At 52.8% G+C, this 18,544-nt stretch overlaps 1 pseudogene; it reads right to left on the bottom strand.

Moving 5' to 3' along the window:
• Positions 1-14,074: 14,074 nt before the first annotated feature.
• On the bottom strand, positions 14,075-15,114 carry LOC147729470 (28S ribosomal RNA; annotated as a pseudogene).
• Positions 15,115-18,544: the final 3,430 nt, after the last annotated feature.

The following is an 18,544-nucleotide window of genomic DNA, read 5'->3' as shown; positions in this document are numbered from 1 at the left end:
CAATGCCCCCACAGTGCGGCCCCGTACAAGGCTGATGTTACTACCTTAGCCTTGTAGATTTCAATTACTGGTGTAAGCGACCTCCTCGGTGATGCCCGGAATTCCCTCAGAAGGGCACCTCCTACTCTCTTATGGTTAAGGACCATCTTATCAATGTGGGGTGACCAGTTCATGCTATCCGTGATCCGAATTCCTAGGTAGTCAAATTTGGATACTTTCTCCAAGGCAACAGAATTGAGAATAGGAGGGCGGCCCAGTTTCCTTGGAGGATTTAGGACTAAAAACTTAGTTTTATCCACGTTGATTACTAGGCCCTTTGCAACACAGAAGTTCTGGAAACGGGTTAGCAGTTTCTGGAGGCCTTGCGGAGTTTTAGAAATCAAGAGCGTGTCGCCCGCAAAAAGCAGGGTGGGGATCCGCACTCCTCCGAGACAGGGGGCGTCGGCTGGTTCTTGCTGGAGATATTCCACCACCCCATTCACATATAATGAGAAAAGAGTGGGCGCCAGAACGCATCCCTGTCTCACACCCCTAGACACTGGTATTTTCTCTGTTAGCTCTCCATTTCTTCCCCAGCGGACCTGAGCAAAGGTGTGGGCGTGAAGGCTAATAAGGAGGGACAAGATGTAAGGAGGCAGTCCCAGCCCATAAAGCACCCTCCATAGCTCCTCCCGGGGCACTAGGTCAAAGGCAGTCCTCAGGTCTATAAAAGCCAGGTATAGACTGCCCTTGCCTAGCTCCACCACCTTCCACCCAAGAAGTGCCAACCTAAACACCTGCTCTATCGTCCCCATTCCTGCCCGAAAGCCTGCCTGGAAGTCTGATAGTATTTTATTTTCCTCCACCCAATGGAGAATCCTACCAAGTATAGCTTTTCCTGCTATCTTTTGGGTGGAGTCTATCAGGCTTATGGGGCGGTAGTTCCCCGGGATTTCTCTGCATCCTTTTTTATAGATCGGGACCACCACCGCCCCCTTCCAGGAATCGGGCACTGGCCCTCCCATCATAATGTCATTAAGGAGAGCTGCAATAACCCTTCCCCACGCCACTGGATATGCCCGCGTGAGATCCCCCGGCAGACCATCTGGACCTGCTGCCTTGCGGGGGGCTACCCACCCAATTACCTTTTCGATCTCTAAAGGTGTAAAGAGATTATAGGTATGGGGTTCGGATACCAGTGGGGAGGTCACCCTAACATTTAGTTCCCCATCTGCCGGGAGGTATAAAGCCCCAAAGTGTTTTACCCAGCTTTGTGGGGGAATATTACAGGGTCTCATAGTTTCCTCGGGCCTGTTCCGGGAGCCTACAAGGTTCCAGAAGCCCCTTGAATCTTTACTTTTGTTAGCATGGAGCAGGTCCTCCCAAAATTTCTCTTCCCACTCCATCCTAGCAATTTTAAGGGATCTATTGTAGGCCTTCCTTGCTTCCAGTATATCGCTATGGGATTTGTGCTTCACTGCCTCTACAAGAGTTGTTTTATGTGCCCTACATGTTTGTGTGTACCAACCATTACCTTGCTTTTTACCTCGTTTATTTCCTGACTTGCTAGAAGGGATGGTAAACACGTTTGTCAAAGCCTCTACTAGAGAGACAAAGACCCCACTCACCCTACCCACCCCTTCGAGAAAAACCCCAGATTTGACACTGCTTGATTTAAGAGGGTTGAGATTTCTTCAACCCTTTCCTCTGAGAGGACCAGTTTAGCCCATTTTAGGCGCCTTCCACAGAGAGAGACTCATCGGGGGGAGCTACTACGGGGTTAATGGGACCCTTTTTAGGAAGACACCACCACTGGGCCATGGTTAAGGAAAGTGGGTTGTGGTCACTTTCAATTGTCGGGACCACAACCATATCCCTCACTTGGCTCCAGAGACATACATCTAGTAAGATATAGTCTATTCTAGAGGTGTGTCCTGGTCTGTTATATGTATGGGCCCCCCCTGTCCGAAATTGTCCTTCCATTCATTGCCCTTAGGTTTAATTCAAGGCTTAGGGAGTATAGCTGTAACGCCACCTCTGACCATCTCCTAATGGGTGGAATCTCTAAAACAGGGATCCCTATCCTAGTGTCCTCCTCGTCCTAGTCTAGGGCAACGTCCGAGCCCAAGGGCTCAAACGTACAGTTCATGTCACCCGCGACCAGGATACATGACTTGTGTGGAGTTGTATTCAAAAGGGTCTCTAGGAGAGATAGTACAGAGGACTTCCTCCCGCCCTTAGTCCCTCTGGCGTAGACATTATAGACATTTAGTATTATTCGACCCCTTGGGTCTCTTAAAATAATATTTTGGGTATCCGGACAACCTGACTGTGCCTCCTGTATTCTGCAGTCTATGGAGGCTGCTACCCATATGAGCAGGCCACCCGAGGGGCGTCCTCTCCCTGTTTCCGAGGTTAGAGCAGGCACAGAGTAGGAGGAGAATCCCACCCTATGTACCGACTCCAAACTCCAGGTCTCTTGGAGGATGCATAAGGAGTGCTCATCAACCAAGGCATTCCAGTCTGGGAGGGCCAACTTTCTTGCGATCCCTGTGACATTCCAGCTGAAAACCTTAAAGACTAGATCCGTCACAGCTGATGTGTCGCTGGTCGCGAGAACACTACTGTCCGCAGACCTCACAGAAGGAACTTGCAAATGACAATCTAGAGAAATGGGCAGAGAGGCTACCAACCCACTGACGCTTGCAGATGAGGGTGAGGCTGTTCGGGGTGGTGATACTACCATTGGGTCTATTCTATTAACAGTTGCAGTATCTGCAACTGTAATTTCCCTCGTGTCGCCCTCCTCCAGTCAACAACTCCCTGGCACCCAAGGGGGGTTCAGCCCGTTGCCCCCAAGGCCCCCAACCCAGCGTGTGTCCCAGTTTTGACAAAAACCAAGAGTACTAGGACCCTCCCATGGCGACATAGCAATTTGCCTTGGGTAGAAAAAGGTTAAGTCCACTACTTTAACCCCTACTGAATCCATGTTTTTTATAGGACTACAGATGGAGCTCACTACTCTGGGGTCTTGGAAGTTTATTATTATACAGTCCCCCTCCTGTGTTTTTCCCCCTGCCCTACCCACCCTACTCTGCGAACACTTAGGATAAGCCCATCCACGCCAAACGGAATTGGCTTATTTGACTTTAGCCAGTGGATGCACTTGTTCTTAAGAGATTGGTGGTTCTCCAACTGGCCTTCCTTCAGAGGGGGAACATTTACTAATACGGCGACAAAAGGTTGGCAATCTGGTGGGAGGTTTACAGGGGGGATCCACCGTGTGAGATTTCGAGGGGCCACTGTGGTAACAGCTGGGGCTATAGATTGGGGAGCAGTTTTGGCGACCATTCCTGTCGCTGCTCCCTTGGCTTTATCTTGTATACCAGGTGTTTGGCTAGCTTTTACTGTACCTCTGCTTGCCTGGGCTGCACTTGTGGAAGAGGCTTAGGTGTAGTTTTGGCAACCTCTATGGGTGTTGGCGTTCCCTTGGGTTGGGGCCCTGCTGTAGGTGGGGAAGGAATTTTAGGTGCTAGGGCTTGCACTCTGCTAGCTTCAGCCTTATTTGACCTGTTTGGCGGATTAGAATCTACCTGTGGTGGTAAGGAAGCTACTGGGGGCGCACTCCCCTTTGGTCCCATGTCCTGATTGTCGCTCACTCTTTTTAGCTGTTTAAATGTGGTTATAAGTGAGTAGAACCCATCGAGGGTTGATTGCTCTAGTTTATCTATTCTAGCCCCCAGGCCCTTAACCTGAGTCAGCAAGGGCATCAAGAGGCTATTTACCCTCTCCAAAATGGTGTCAATAATCATGGGATCGATAAGTTTGGGGACATTATCAGTACTATTACTAGTGGGTGGGCAGTTATTTAAACCCATGTGTGAGACCACAGCATCCCCCTCCACCTCAGCCTTATCCTCTGGGAACAGGCCCTTTGCGTCTTTCCCGCCTTGGCCAAAAGACTTTCTTGTTCGTTTGTAGAGCGCGGCCTGTCTCACCAGCCTGCCCTTAGTATGGTTACCTGCCTTTTTGCTTTTAGCCCTTTTATTCTGCCTACTTGCGTCAGTTACAGAAGGCACCCCATCTGGGATTACTATGGTGGGGTGGGTGATATTGGCAATGGTGACTGAGTTGTAGCTTTGTTTAAGGGCGTATGAGGTGCAGGTGGAGGTGATGTGCTTGGGCCACCCTCTTCCTCAATGCCACTAGGAAGAAGCGCGGCCAGATGTTCCAACCTGTCTATGTTTTGCCCTATTTCTAGCAGCTGGGGTGGGTCTATAGAGCAGCCCGGGACACCAACAGGGGGGGCAGATTGGTCCCGCTCACAAGCCGGTGTCAAGGCCTGTGCAACGGCCCCCAAAGATGAGCGTCTGGAAGGGAGATAGACCTCTGATAGATGGCGTTCAGACATAGCAATCTCCTTTTCTATGACTGCCGCCACTCTGGTGATAAAGCGGTCCATAGTTCCGATCACTGGGCTCCCACCAGCAACTCCCCTTTCACCCTCACTCCTGAGCAATTTGCCAGAAGGGGTTGACATGGTTAGGGGTAAACTCTAGGGAGTCACACACGGCCCACCTGTGCTCGGCGCTGGATGTAAGAGACGTGGCCCAGCCCAGCCTCTGTCAGCCCCTGACTGCCACAGACTGCCCGCCCTTTGCTCGGGCTTCGCTCGGCGTCCCGCTGAGCGTCGTGCCGAACGTGAAGTAGGAGCGTTGCAGGCGAGGGCGTGTCTGTTGGTGGGCGCGTCCGCGCGCACCTGAGGAAGCAGAGACTCCTGGACTTCCGAGTCCCTGCTACAGCGCCGTCGGTGATCTTCAGGTCCTCCCACTGACCAGTGCCTCACAGGCAGCTCTCCCTCGTTTGAAGCCGCGAAGCGGCACCCGCGGAGCGGGTGCGGCGAGAGGCAGAGGCAGCACAGCGCTCGGTCCCGAGGTCAGAGGGACAAGCAGCAACCTCCAGAAGCTCCCAGGTGAGTCCCAACAAGGAGAGAAACACGCGCCTTTTTCACTCTGGCCAGGCGGGGGGCGTGTCTGTTGGTGGGCGCGTCCGCGCGCACCTGAGGAAGCAGGGACTCCTGGACTTCCGAGTCCCTGCTACAGCGCCGTCGGTGATCTTCAGGTCCTCCCACTGACCAGCGCCTCACAGGCAGCTCTCCCTCGTTTGAAGCCGCGAAGCGGCACCCGCAGAGCGGGTGCGGCGAGAGGCAGCGGCAGCGGCAGCACAGCGCTCGGTCCCGAGGTCAGAGGGACAAGCAGCAACCTCCAGAAGCTCCCAGGTGAGTCGGCACGTGGTCTGACATGTCAGGGGAGTAATCAACTTAGAAGCAGAGTACAAATAGAACCAATGTCACAAAACTAACGGAAAACCTAGTTTTACTACCTGTTAGAGATGCCGCATGTCCCTTAGCGAAATGCCACACTGGCCGAGACCCGTATGACTGGCACCTGTCCAGCATGAGCCCCAGGAACAGTAGCAGCAGCCAAAAGTGTCCGCCGTCTTTCAAAAGAGTACATGCGTATGCCTAAAAAGAATTAGCTATCTGGGATAAGCCGGGTGACCCTCGAAAGGTATGAGTTAAAAAACAGTGTTTCAGATCACTGAGTGGCAGCTCATTACCAAACCCGGGCAATAAAATGTGTGAAAATCCTACATTTTTGGTAATCCTGCCCAGTGTTCCCAGGTTTTAGGCATCCCATTGGGACAGTGTGTTTTTCCTTGCACTGGGGTTTTCTGGCAAAAAAACAGACTTTATGAAATGCTGAAATCTGCCCGTGTCTCTTGTTCATTTAAGGAGCAAGTTAGGGTGTTTTTATAGCACAATTTTGCTCTACCAGCCGATTGAAAAATGGATTCTGCTCGTGGGGAAGTAAAAGGCCTCTACCTGGTGATGGACGTGCACCTCTGTCCTAGTGCCCAACTTTATTAATGTCTGGATCCCTAATGCTGATTTTTGTTGTCGTAAGAAAACACGGATGATGTGTTTACACATGACTTAGACCTCTCATAGAGAGCATTTCTGTTGGACCGGAAGGGTTGCCCAACGCGCTACCATCATAGTGGTGAAAGGCTACTGCCTTCACCAGGAGCTAAGCAGCACGAGTGCGGTGGTGGCAGCATACCGTGTAGTGATCAGTAGGAGTGAGCCTGTGTCACTGGAGTGATGCCTACAGGCTAACTTATTTCAAAGCTGCACTGCTGTGTGCTTAACCCACCCCTTGGCCTACATTGGTGTGATGTGTTAGTGGTGTGCATCGCATTAGTGGTGTATGTGCGCTGGGTGTAGGTGTTCCTGGTAAGGGTACATTACTGGGATATTGCAGGACTGAGTCATGCATGCATGGGGAATGCATGTGCTAGACATGTTTCCCTGTGAGTGGTACACTACATGAAGGATGTAGTGTTGTGCAGTGTGTGCATCGTGAATGTACGTGCTGGATGTATGTGTGCCTATGAGTGGTACACTACAGAAAGGATGTAGGGCTGTGCAGTGTGTGCATGCTAATTGCAGTTTTTGAATGCATTTATGCCTATGAGTGGCACAGTGCTCTCCAGTATGTTTATAATGCATATATGCACTAGGTATATGTGTGGATGCGAATGGTACAATGCATGGAGGACTGTGGGTTCTACTCTGGGAACCCAGGCCTGCATAGTGAAAATATGAGATGATAGAGGAATCCCCCAGACAGATTTGTGTATTGCTGCATTCCTGTACGCTGGATGGGGAGAGCCTGGCCTTCCGCATACGCTTCAATGAGTTCTCTTTGATTCACTGAACAGTCTTAGGAAGTAGAGCTTAAGAGTGAGCAATGTCCAGTGGGAGGCCCCTGTCGAGTGGACTCCCTATGTGAGGAAAGTGCACCGGCACCCGATCGAGTCATTGGCCGTGTACAGGACAGAGTTGGCGACCAAGTCTGCAACACTGAATGCCAGGAGGGGTCGCCTTGAAAGTGACTGACATGTGGTAAGAGCCGTAGTCTTGTGCGGTAGGAGGTGGCAACCCCATATCTCAGGAGGGGCTGTCATGAAGGGCTGCACCATGCCAGTTGGGCCTAATCCTGTGTATTATAAGATACGGTGATATCATATGCCCAAGAGTGCCACTTGGAGCATCAAGGCCTACGACCTGATCTTCTATCTCCCTCTGGAGAATTGATGCTGTGGGAGCACCTGCGCACCATCACCCACCCTAGAGATCTAAGACAGGATTGTCTCAGCCAACCTTAGCTCGGAAAGTAAATGGACACTCACCCCGCAGGAGAAGCATCAGAAGCATCAGAAAGCCTCAGCTTCAGGAGTGTGACCGTGAGTGAGAGATTCTTCAACCCTCTGAGTGCAGCTGCCTGGGACGCGTGTGATCAACTCGTGAACGCAGCTACAGTCGCTGTGAGCGCACGTGGACGGTGCACACACAAACCCCAGGTGCTTCATGTTTGACCATGCAGGTAAGACGGTGCAGGCCTAGAATTGTAGGGTAAGGTTGTTCCATACTTTGGTCATGCAGGTAAAACTCATTGCGGGCCCAACAGGCCCCGGAGAACCTTGTTGCTAAGTCAGCGCTGGCACATTAATGACTTTAAATTGGACTCAAAGTGGACTCTTGAAACTTGGACTACTAGTAGGGTATACCTTGGATGTTACCAATAGTGAATGGAGAATAATCACTATCTCTAGAGTGAGGAGTGCGTGGGACAGGAAACCACTAAAGGACCACCAGAGTCACAACCTCAGAGGGGACTGTAATTATTTGTGAATGCTGTATTTTTTGTTTGTATGAATCGCAGGAAAAATAAAATACTTCTCTTTCTTCATAAAGGTGAGCATGTGGCTGGACAATGATTTAGTTCTGATGCGCACTTGTTGAGTTTTGAACCTGTGTTCATATATTGCCACAAGGGAACCTTGGACTGCTCAACCACGAGAGTCAAGTGCATAAGGGTTACTTCACTCCGTTGCTTAGGATCCATAGCGGAAGTAAAAGGCCTCAACCTCCACGGTTGGGCCCACTAGCCCCTGCCTGCCACTAACTCCCTCTGAAAAGGATTCTCACACTGCTTGTTACACGACATTCCTGAAATCACACCATTACGTCACATTGTGTAAATGCACCACTTTGATCTAGAATTATAGTGTGGGACCACAGGAACAATGTGAAGGACCCAAAGGCTAGGCTGTTATTCATTTTGTTTATGTTTTTTGACCTTTTTTAGCATGTAATGCAGATTTACGTTTTGCATGATTATGTAAATATGCAGAAACAAATAAATCACACTCGAGTATGACTGACTTAATCAATCAAACATTTTTAAAGCGCGGCAAATCACCCGTGAAGGTCAAGAGGCACTGGAGAGGTTGCGCAGTGTTTTGCTCATTCGAACATTCAGGTCTTGAGTTCTCTCCTGAACTGTTGGAGCGATGGTGAGGGCCTAGAATTGTATGGTAAGGTTGCTCCTTGCTTTGGCCGGCAGGTTCGAGAAGGAGCGTCCTCTGCTGTTGGTTCGGCGGATCCGTGGGGTGTCAGTGAGAAAGAGGCAAGCAGATCGGAGGTGTCTGGAGGGTTGGAGGAAGGTCAGGCATTTGTTGATGTACACTGGTCCTTCATTGCACAAGGACTTGTTGAGTCAGCATCTTGAACTGGCATCAGTGAAGTTTCTTGATGTGGGTCCTTCTGGGAAGGTCGAGTATGAGACTTGCTGCTGAGGTTTGTATTGTCTGGAGTCTCTTCAGGATGCATGCAGTGGTTCCTATGTAGAGTGTGTTTCCGTAGTCCAGTCTGCTGGTGACAAGGGCCTGCGTGACGGTTTTTCTCGTGTTGATTGATAGCCACATGAAGATCTTGTGGCGCATGCATAGGGTGTAGATGCAGGCGAATGAGACTGCGTTGACTTGCTTCTTCATAGACAGCTTGCTCTCCAGGATGGTACTGAAGTTGCGGGCATTGTCTTCCGCGGCGGGAGTATACTGAGTTCCTCGGGCCACCATGCCTTGTTCTATGGTGAGCTGGTGTTCCCAAAGATGAGGACTTCCATCTTGTCCATGTTGATTTCGAGACCGTTGTTCTTCATCCAGTCAGTGATGTACATCATCCATCTCTGGGAGTTGGCTCATGTGGTGGAATGGTCTTCGGATAGTGAGAGGATGAGCTGGGTGTCGTCGGCGTAGGAGATTAGTTGGGTCCATACGAGCTGACGGTGTCAGCTGGGGTGCGGGGGGATGTAGGTGTTGCAGAGGGTGGGGCTGAGGGACGATCCTTGGGAACTCCGCAGATGATCTTGGACTGTAAGGTGAACGTTGGGAGACGGATCCTCTTGGTTCTACCTACAAGGTATGAGGCGATCCATTTGTCGGCATCTCCCTTGAATTTGAATAGCTGTACATTGAAAACAAGTCCTGATTTGTTTATTAACCATACTTAAGTGTGTTGTTCCCCAATGAGAGACAAACTCTGTGCTTGAAATGTCGACTGGGCACCTTCCCAGTGCTGGCTGACACTAGCAAATGGACAAATAGCTCAATAAGTATGGATCAATGTACATGCAAGATGGGAGGTCAAAATGCTGTTCTTCATTTTATGCGTTTATGTTCTCGCACGCTGGAGGTGAGGCTAATGCATCCACCACTGCTTTAACTTTTAATTTTAGGAAGTGTAGCGAGACATTATCCCTCTGTCTTTGAACTGACTTAGGTCTCAGACCTATAGCCCTCATCATTGCCCGGGCCTGGACATTAACTGGACCTAGCCGCCCATCCGAATATGTACACATTTACCAGAGCTTTGCATGCTAATAGATGTTACTTGCAACGCACCTTGGTATATTTGGATCGATTATTGCAAGACAGACAAAAATGGTAAATGTTTACATTCGATTCAAATATGAAGGGGCACTTTGTCTGTTTTTGTTCAATCAGAGTAAAAGTACAATCTTCTCAATCAGTCAAGTATTGCATTAAATGTGTAAGTGCCTTGAAAGAATGCGTTGGATTCTGTATTGTAGATATTTTGGATACATTAATGCAGATAAGAAATCTCATTGGATGAATCCATTCCTGGCAGAAACCTGTGTGTAATCTAAGCCTCGACTCCTGTGCGCTTCTCTGAAAAAGGATGTTCGGTAGGACATTGTGTGGCTCCTTCTATCACTGCCCTAGCAGCACCAGGGGCTCAGACATGCATCCGAGGGGGCTTAGATGTGCCCCCGGGGGACTCAGATGGCACAGACGTGCACCCAGGGGGCCTCAGACGTGCACCCTTGGGGGCTTTGGACGTGCCCCCGGTGGTGGCCTCAGACATGCGCCCGGGGAGACTCGGCGTGCACCCGGGGGGCTCAGATGTGCACCCAAGGGGGGGCTCATATGTGCACCCAGTAGGGTCTCAGACGTGTACCTGGGGGCCTTGGATGTGCACCCGGAGGGGCCTCAGACTTGCAATGGGGGGGTGCTTGGACATGCACCCATGAGGTGGGGGGGCCTTAAGCGTGCCCCCCGGGCCTCGAACGTGCACCGGGAGGGCCTCAGACATGCACCCGTGGGGCCTTGGATGTGCACCCGGGGGGTTCACATGTGCACCTGGGGGGATCAGAGATGATACTGAGTGAGCAAACTAATGCTCCAGTTTCTTACTGTAGTGTTCTGTATTAATGCTTTAGCTTCAGTCGCTTAGAATAGGTATAAGACAGCTCCTTGTCCACTACCTCCTGGTGACTTCTCTGCCTGCTCCCCCAAGAGGCACCAACATGAGTCCAAGTCACGGTTTTCACTTCTTTCCTCACCCTGACATATCACAGCACACAGCTTGCAAGTGACCTTTATTGTGACTCACTCCTTTTAGCCAGTTTGGCCTTTTGCGCAGCATCACTTTGTATTCTGGGACTCCACAATTCAGCTATGCTGAGAGCAAAGACAGGTGGATGGCGCTTCACTTCACATACGACCGCTCTGCAGCTGCAGCCAGAGAGTTGACCATTGTAGGAAACCATGCAATGGAAAGAGTGCAGATGCTCAATGCAGGCTCATCCTCTTAACTGTCACATCAAAGGGATGAGACGCTGCAAAGTGGAGTAGTCAAGAAGTGCTTATACTTTCTGTTCTTTCATATCTTTGCAACCAGCTGTGTGTGGGGTTGTAGCAGTTGTCTCGGGCACAGTCTTGCAGTATATTTGGAGATCTCCTTTCGAATGTTCACTGAATGAAACATTGCATTGTAAAAACCTCTCCAAAAAATTCATTAAGGCTCATTAGTGCCATACCCCAATATTATGAGTGACAAGAGGAATAGGGTCTAAGTTGGCAGCTCAGTTGGATGTCTAAAGTAGGGGTACAGAAAAGGGGGTGGTGATGAACAGAGTGTCTGAATTAAGCAGACCACTCTTACCCAGTCCAAATATCAGGGCTTGATCCATCACCGTTATTTATCTCACTGCACCATCCCAGCTCAGAACCTGGCTATATGCAAATTAGTCTGTCCCTGGCCCAGTGCATCATGGGAACAGGGCAAACCAAACTACCAAGCCAATTCTTCACCAGAAAGGAGACAAGCTTCCGGGGACCGGTTTCTGGCATTGGAAGGGTATACTCAGATGTGAGTCCCTTGCTCATTGCACCATCAGGATTCAAGCAAGCCGGGCCGATGACGGCTGTAATGCCAGAAACCGGTCCCCGGAAGCTTATTTCCTTCCCAGTGAAAGAATTGGCTTAGTAGTTTGGTTTGCCCTGTTCCCATGATGCACTGGGACAGGGACAGACTAATTTGCATGTAGCCAGGTTCTGAGCTGGGATGGTGCAGTGAGCTAAAAAACGGTGATGGATCAAGCCCTGATCTGTTGACTGGGTAGGAGTATTCTGCTTAATTCAGAAACTCTGTCCATCACCACCCCCTTTTCTAAAGTAGAGGTAGGCAGAAAACTCCGCTCTTCCAGCATAGTGGATAAAGCCAGCCAGTCCCTGCTTCTGAAAGCAGCCAGGCTGGGGAGAGCCTCCCCTGGCCCCTGTGGACCCCCGGCCCTAGTGCCCAGACCCATGGATGGCTTGCAGGATGGGGGCTCCCGCACCCCCGGCAGCACGAGCCCCGGTCCCAGCTTCTTAACCCTAGCCGGGGAGAGCCTCCCCGGGACCCGGTGGACCACAGTCCCCAGCAGCCAGACCCTCTGATGCCTTGCAGGATGGGGTCTCACGCACCACGGGGCCTGCCGGATGGAACTCAAGCCCCGGGCCCGGTCCCAGCTTCCGAACCCTAGTCAGGCTGAGGAGAGCCTCCACAGGACCCGGTGGGCCCCCATCCCCAGCGCCCGGACCCTCTGATGGCTCGCAAGACTGAGGGCTCACGCACCCTGGGGCCTGCAGGACGGAGCTCAAGTCCCAGGCCCGGTCCCAGCTTCTGAACCCTAGCCAAGCTGGGGAGAGCCTCCCCGGGACCCGGTGGACCCCCGTCCCCAGCACCCAGACCCTCTGATGGCTTGCAGGATGGGAGGCTCACGCACCCCAGGGCCAGCCGGACGGAGCTCAAGCCCTGGGCCCGGTCCCAGCTTCCAAATCCCTGTCTGTCCGGAGAAGGCCTCTCCGGGACCCGGTGGACCCCCGTCCCCAGCACCCGGACCCTCTAATGGCTTTTAGGATGGTGGGCTCACGCACCCCGGGGCCTACCGGATGAAGCTCGGGGCCCGGTCTCAGCTTCCGTACCCTAGCCAGGCCGGGTAGAGCCTCCCCGAGACCCAGTGGACCCACGTCCCCAGCACCCAGACCCTTTGATTGCTTGCAGGACGGGGGCTCATGCACCCCGGGGGCAGCAAGACGGAGCTCAAGCCCCGGGTCTGGTCCCAGCTTCCGAACCCTAGCCAGGCCGGGGAGGGCCTCCCCGGGACCTGGTGGACCCCCTTCTTCAGCACCTGGACCCTCTGATGGCATGCAGGATGGGGGGCTCACGCACCCTGGGGCCCGCAGGACGGAGCTCAAGCCCGGGCCCGGTCCCAGCTTCCGAACCCTAGCCAGGCCGGGTAGAGCCTCCCCAGGACCCAGTGGACCCCCGTCCCTAGCACCCAGAACCTTTGATGGCTTTCAGGATGGGGGGCTCACGCACCCCGGGGCCAGCAAGACGGAGCTCAAGCCCCACGTCTGGTCCCAGCTTCCGAACCCTAGCCAGGCCGGGGAGAGCCTCCCCAGGACCCGTTGGACCCCCGTCCCCAGGGCCCAGACCCTCTGATGGCTTGCTCACGCACCACGGGGCCCACTGGATGGAGCTCAAGCCCCGGGCCCGGTCCCAGCTTCCAAATCTCTGCCCGACCGGGGAGAGCCTCCCGGGACCCGGTGGACCCCCATCCCCAGCGCCCATCCCTCTGATGGCTTGCAGGACGGGGGGCTCATGTACCCCGGGGCCCGCCGTACCGAGCTCAAGCCCTGGCCCGGTCCCAGCTTCCAAACCCTAACCAGGTCAGGGAGAGCCTCCCCGGGACCCGATGGACCCCTGTCCCCAGCACCCAGACCCTTGGCAGGAACCAAGGAGGGTTAAGCCCAGGCTATGTCCTCTCCCCAAAGACCTGCAGAGGAAGCCCATTTTTCTCGACTATTAGTGGGGGCTTTCAGAACTTTGGGGTAAGACAAAAGTTGGAGTTAGAACGGCCCGCAGGGCCATCTGGTCACCTGGCCGGCAGGGCCATCTGGTTGTGTAGCCAGGCGACCAGAGGATCCGGAACGACCCAGCACCCGGATGACCTGGGAGGGTGCCGTACCAAGTCGCCCTTGCAGTCCAGCGAGGGTGGCAAGGCGCACTGAGGCAGCCGCTCGGGATGTACCTTCCCTGGGGCTGCCACTGCTCGCCTCTCTGCTCAAGTTGCCCGGGAGCAGCGGGAAGGGGAGACCCGGACAGCCCAGGCCATCTGGTCACCCTGCTGACCTGCAAGGGCTGGTGGCCCCCATCCCCACACCCCGGTGGGGCAGGGACGGGAGGGGGAGGCCCCCGTGCCGGAGGACACGTGGTGGAGGCAGCCTCCCACAGGCCCGCGTTACCCCCTCTGCATCCCTCCCGCCAGCCTGGCGGCTAAGGGACCCATCCCTGGGTATGGTGGAGGAGGGCATCCGCAGCGCCCGCGCACGGAGACACAAACGCTTGGCTCAGAGGATGGCTTTCAATAGATCGCAGCGAGGTAGCTGCACTGCTACTTACGAAACCCTGACCCAGAATCAGGTCATCTACAAATGATTTAGCACTGGGTGCCCCACAAACATGCGGTGCACTAAGGGCGATGGAGGCGGCCCCCTTCCGTCCGTGCTTCGGTCCCCAAGCGAGCGGCTCTACGTACCGCTCCCCCCCCCTGAGAGAGGCCGGCTATCCCAGGCCAACCGAGGCTCCACAGCACTGCGGTATCATTACGGTTTAGGGGGGATTCTGACTTAAAAGCCTTCAGTCATAATCCCACAGATGGTAGCTTTGCCCCATTGGCTCCTCAGCCAAGCACATAAACTAAATGTCTGAACCTGCGGTTCCTCTCATACTGAGCAGGATTACTATTGCAACAACACATAATCAGTAGGGTAAAACTAACCTGACTCACGACGGTCTAAACCCAGCTCACTTTCCCTATTAGTGGATGAACAATCTAATACTTGGTGAATTCTGCTTCACAATGATAGGAAGAGCTGACATCGAAGGATCAAAAAGCGGCGTCGCTATGAACGCTTGGCCGCCACAAGCCAGTTATCCCTGTGGTAACTTTTCTGACACCTCCTGCTTGAAACCCAAAAATTCAGAAGGATCGTGAGGCCCCGCTTTCACGGTCTATATTCATACTGAAAATCAAGATCAAGCAAGCTTTTGCCCTTCTGCTCCGCGGGAGGTTTCTATCCTCCCTGAGCTCACCTTAGGACACCTGCGTTATCGTTTGACAGGTGTACCGCCCCAAACTCCCCACCTGCCACTGTTCACGGAGCGGGTCGCGCCCAGCGCCGCCGGGCACTTGGAGCCAAAAGCGAGTTCCCCACGGGGATCGCACCCCGCCTCACCAGGTAAGTGACAAAATTATAAGAGTAGTGGTATTTCACCGGCGGCCCGAGGGCCTCCTACTTATCCTACACCTTCTATGTCTCTTCACAGTGCCAGACTAGAGTCAAACTCAACAGGACTTTCTTTCCCCGCTGATTCTGCCAAGTCTGTTCCCTTGGCTGTGGTTTCGCTAGGCAGTAGGTAGGGACAGTGGGAATCTCGTTCATCCATTCATGCGCATCACTAATTAGATGACGAGACATTTGGCTATTCTGTACCACCTCACGGTGGCTCATTCTGGGTTATTATGCTGCCCATCAGCGTCAATTCGGTTTTGCTTCCAACAATACAACATTCTTTCTCTCCGGAGTACAGCCACACTGAACGCTGTCCTCACTGGAACTGGGATCACGTATAGGCCGGAGATAGTACACCCTGCAGTACTCTTCTGCTACGGAGGGTGAACTAGAGTCAATATTGTGATCGGAATCGTTGTTGCTTGTTGCATTGTTTGAAGCGAGTGCTGGTTTGTCAAATTCGGTGAGGAGGTTAATGATTTCTGGGAAAGACAGCACCTCCTTATGCCATCTTAACTGGGTTTTTATTTTCCAGGAACTACCCCATCTGGAATTGGGTTCATTTGCTTCGCCATTTCTCACTATCACGCTCGCTGCCATGATAGAACCTTGTTTGGCCTGTCTCTATATGCTTTTCGACGCAGAGTCTAGCACTTCAGAGGCAGTTACCGGCGGGACCACTGGGAGGTAAATGCCACAACAACTGAGAATAGGTTAAGAGAGTCATAGATACTCCCGTCTTATGAGAGTCATAGTTACTCCCGCCGTTTACCCGCTGTTAGAAATGGGATTTCTGGTTGGCTAAGGCTTGCGCCAAAGCCAGGCAGAAACCACCATTCTAAGTCAGGGCAAGGAAGTCACCCGCCAAGACAACCCCTGCTCACCCTCTTGGTAGCTTGGCACGAGCAGTCAGGCCTATCTCAGAGGCGATGTGTAAAGCATTTGCTCACGCACCCACCAGCAACAACATCCAAGGCCCCCCACAAAAGGAACTCCACACAAGGTATATGTAAAAATAGCCTTTGTATTGCAAAACACGTTAGATAGAAACCCACACTTTACAATGTGCCAACAGGCACGGGCAGAATTTACAGGGGATTATTTACAGGATAGGGCCACAGGGACCACTGTCAGGAATATGCACTTGTATATTTTAGAATAATAATCACTGTAGGACAAAAATGAAACATAGAGCAAACAACCAGTAACTACTGGTAACAGGTAAGTACCACCTACGCAACCCTAACCACCTTAGGAGAATATTACGTAGGGAACCAGGGCCTCACTAGGAACACCTGTACTAGAAAAAACAACCACCTAAGTATCACCATGCATCTAGGGGTATAAGCATGAACATATTACACATGATGCTTCACAACATTCAGAGGTGTAGGGAAGGAAAACACATGATGCATAAACATACATTCAGCGGTGTAAGAACAAGGCACTTGACGCATCAAAACACATTCAGAGGTGCGGGGGCGGATGGCCGCTCGGGGTCCCTGCTCTGCCGGCCTTCTTCCCTCACCGCCCGAACTGGTCGCCTGTCCCGCGCAGACACGGAGCTTTTGTGTGTCGGAGGGGGCACTGAGATGAGGCGTCTGACTTTGGGGAAATTCCGAGCTCCGGAGACGGAGATGTGGTCCTTTGCACGGTGCGGCCTGCCCGATGCCAGCAGCCGGGACCTCACGCTGCACTGCTTCCGGCCGCCAGTTGAACAACAGCGGCCACACGGACCCAGAAGACGCCGGCCGCCCGTCATGGAGGTCAGCCTGACCCCCGATAGCTTACTCCCAGCACGTGACCACTGGAGCCTGCTACCTATGTAATGAACCGTCCCTCTATACCGTCCGCCCTACCCCCTCCCCCCCCCTCCCGAGCACATCTCATCGGCAACGGGACACTGGAAATTGCTCTTTGTTTCCCTGGCGGTACAGTGTTTGATCCGTAACCTACGCTCCAGTTCACCCGAGCCGATGGAGGTAAAACGCTGCTGTGGTACTTCTTGGGCTAGGGGGGCCCGTATGTGCCTTTCAGTGGTGAGTGAGGATGGCATTCGTGCAGTGCATTAATGTTGGGGCTCTGGTGAACTACGCTCCTCTATCTGGCGGGGGCCGGCGACTTCGAAGCTTGTTTGAGCTGCGCCTAGGTGGTGATTCCTATGGAAGTGGCGCCTCGATGGGTACTAACTGGTCATGGCGATGGCTGTGTGGATTAAAGACCGGGGGGTAGTGACTGAATACCCCATGTGTGCCGAAGGGTCACATTCTGGACGTGGCGTGAGGATGTTCCCGGTTGCCTTTGGACCGGATGACCAACCCGAAGCCGGCACCAGCTCTGTAAGTCACTCTTTGCGGGGCGCATGCTACAGTTCCCCATGAAGGAGCCGCGGCCGGGGGTGGAGGTGACTCTACGGTGGCTGAGAGGCGACTATGCTTATTTAAGAGACTCCCTGGCAGTTCTGTGTGGATCGACGAAAGGATAACTGGCTCCGTGTGTGAAGATGGACGGCTGTTGAGCGAACCGCGCCATGGGACATCGCAATGACTCTGGTTTCTCCCGGAATGGCTTGCGTGCTCCAGTTGGAACTTTTCTAGCCCGACCCTGCATTACATGAACGGTGTACTTTGTGATTCGAGTCTGGTGGGTCTGTGGGAGTCGAGGGCGCTCAGGGCGCCATTGTTGCTGTATGGGGAGATTTACATCTTCACCGTGTGGTTTGAGACTGCTGAGCGACTACTACTATCCTGTTTATGTGGGTGCTCCCGCTGTTATGGCTCTACTTCAGTGGTAGTTGAAACGCTGTGTTTTGTTTTAACCGCTTCTGTCTTGATGGCCGACCATGGTGGTCTGAAATGCTTTTGATTGTAACTGACTTAAGTACCAATAAAGGTTTACCAAAAAAAAAAAAAACACATTCAGAGGTGCAGGGAAGGTAAACACATGATGCATAAATATACATTCAGCGGTGTAAGAACAAGGCACATGACGCATCAAAACACATTCAGAGGTGCAGGGAAGGAAAAACACATGATGCATAAACATATATTCCGCGGTGTAAGAACAAGCCACGTGACGCATAAAAACACATTCAGAGGTGCAGCACAGAACAATTCGCAGAAATTACATAAGCCACAACCTGTGACTGTCCCCAGGCCAACTGACCTCTCTAGGGCTCGGACGCCCTGTGTCCCAAATGTCAGGGCTGGCTGCAGGCAGCCAAAGAACAAGCCTAAACGTAGCAGCTGCCCACTAAGTGCTGGGCAGCTGGGGAAACAATGGGGGCCTGGGAGCCTTGTGGGCTCTAAAGAATAATGCTGCCCGATGTTGGAGTCCCTCGTGGACTCGAAGAAAGCATGCCCCCTGAGCCTCTCTGGCTCTAAAACACAAATGCGCCCGTTGGAGTCCTGCTCGGGGGACTCAGACTCAGCAATGACCCCAGGAGCCTCTCAGGGCTCTTTACACATGCCACCTTAGAGCCTCTCGTGGGCTTAAACAACAATGTGGACTGGGA

This window comes from Lissotriton vulgaris, chromosome 2_1, assembly GCF_964263255.1.
Source record: "Lissotriton vulgaris chromosome 2_1, aLisVul1.2, whole genome shotgun sequence".
Lineage (NCBI taxonomy): Eukaryota > Metazoa > Chordata > Amphibia > Caudata > Salamandridae > Lissotriton > Lissotriton vulgaris.
Note: the sequence above shows the minus strand (reverse complement) of the source record. Positions and strands in the feature narration are given on the sequence as shown.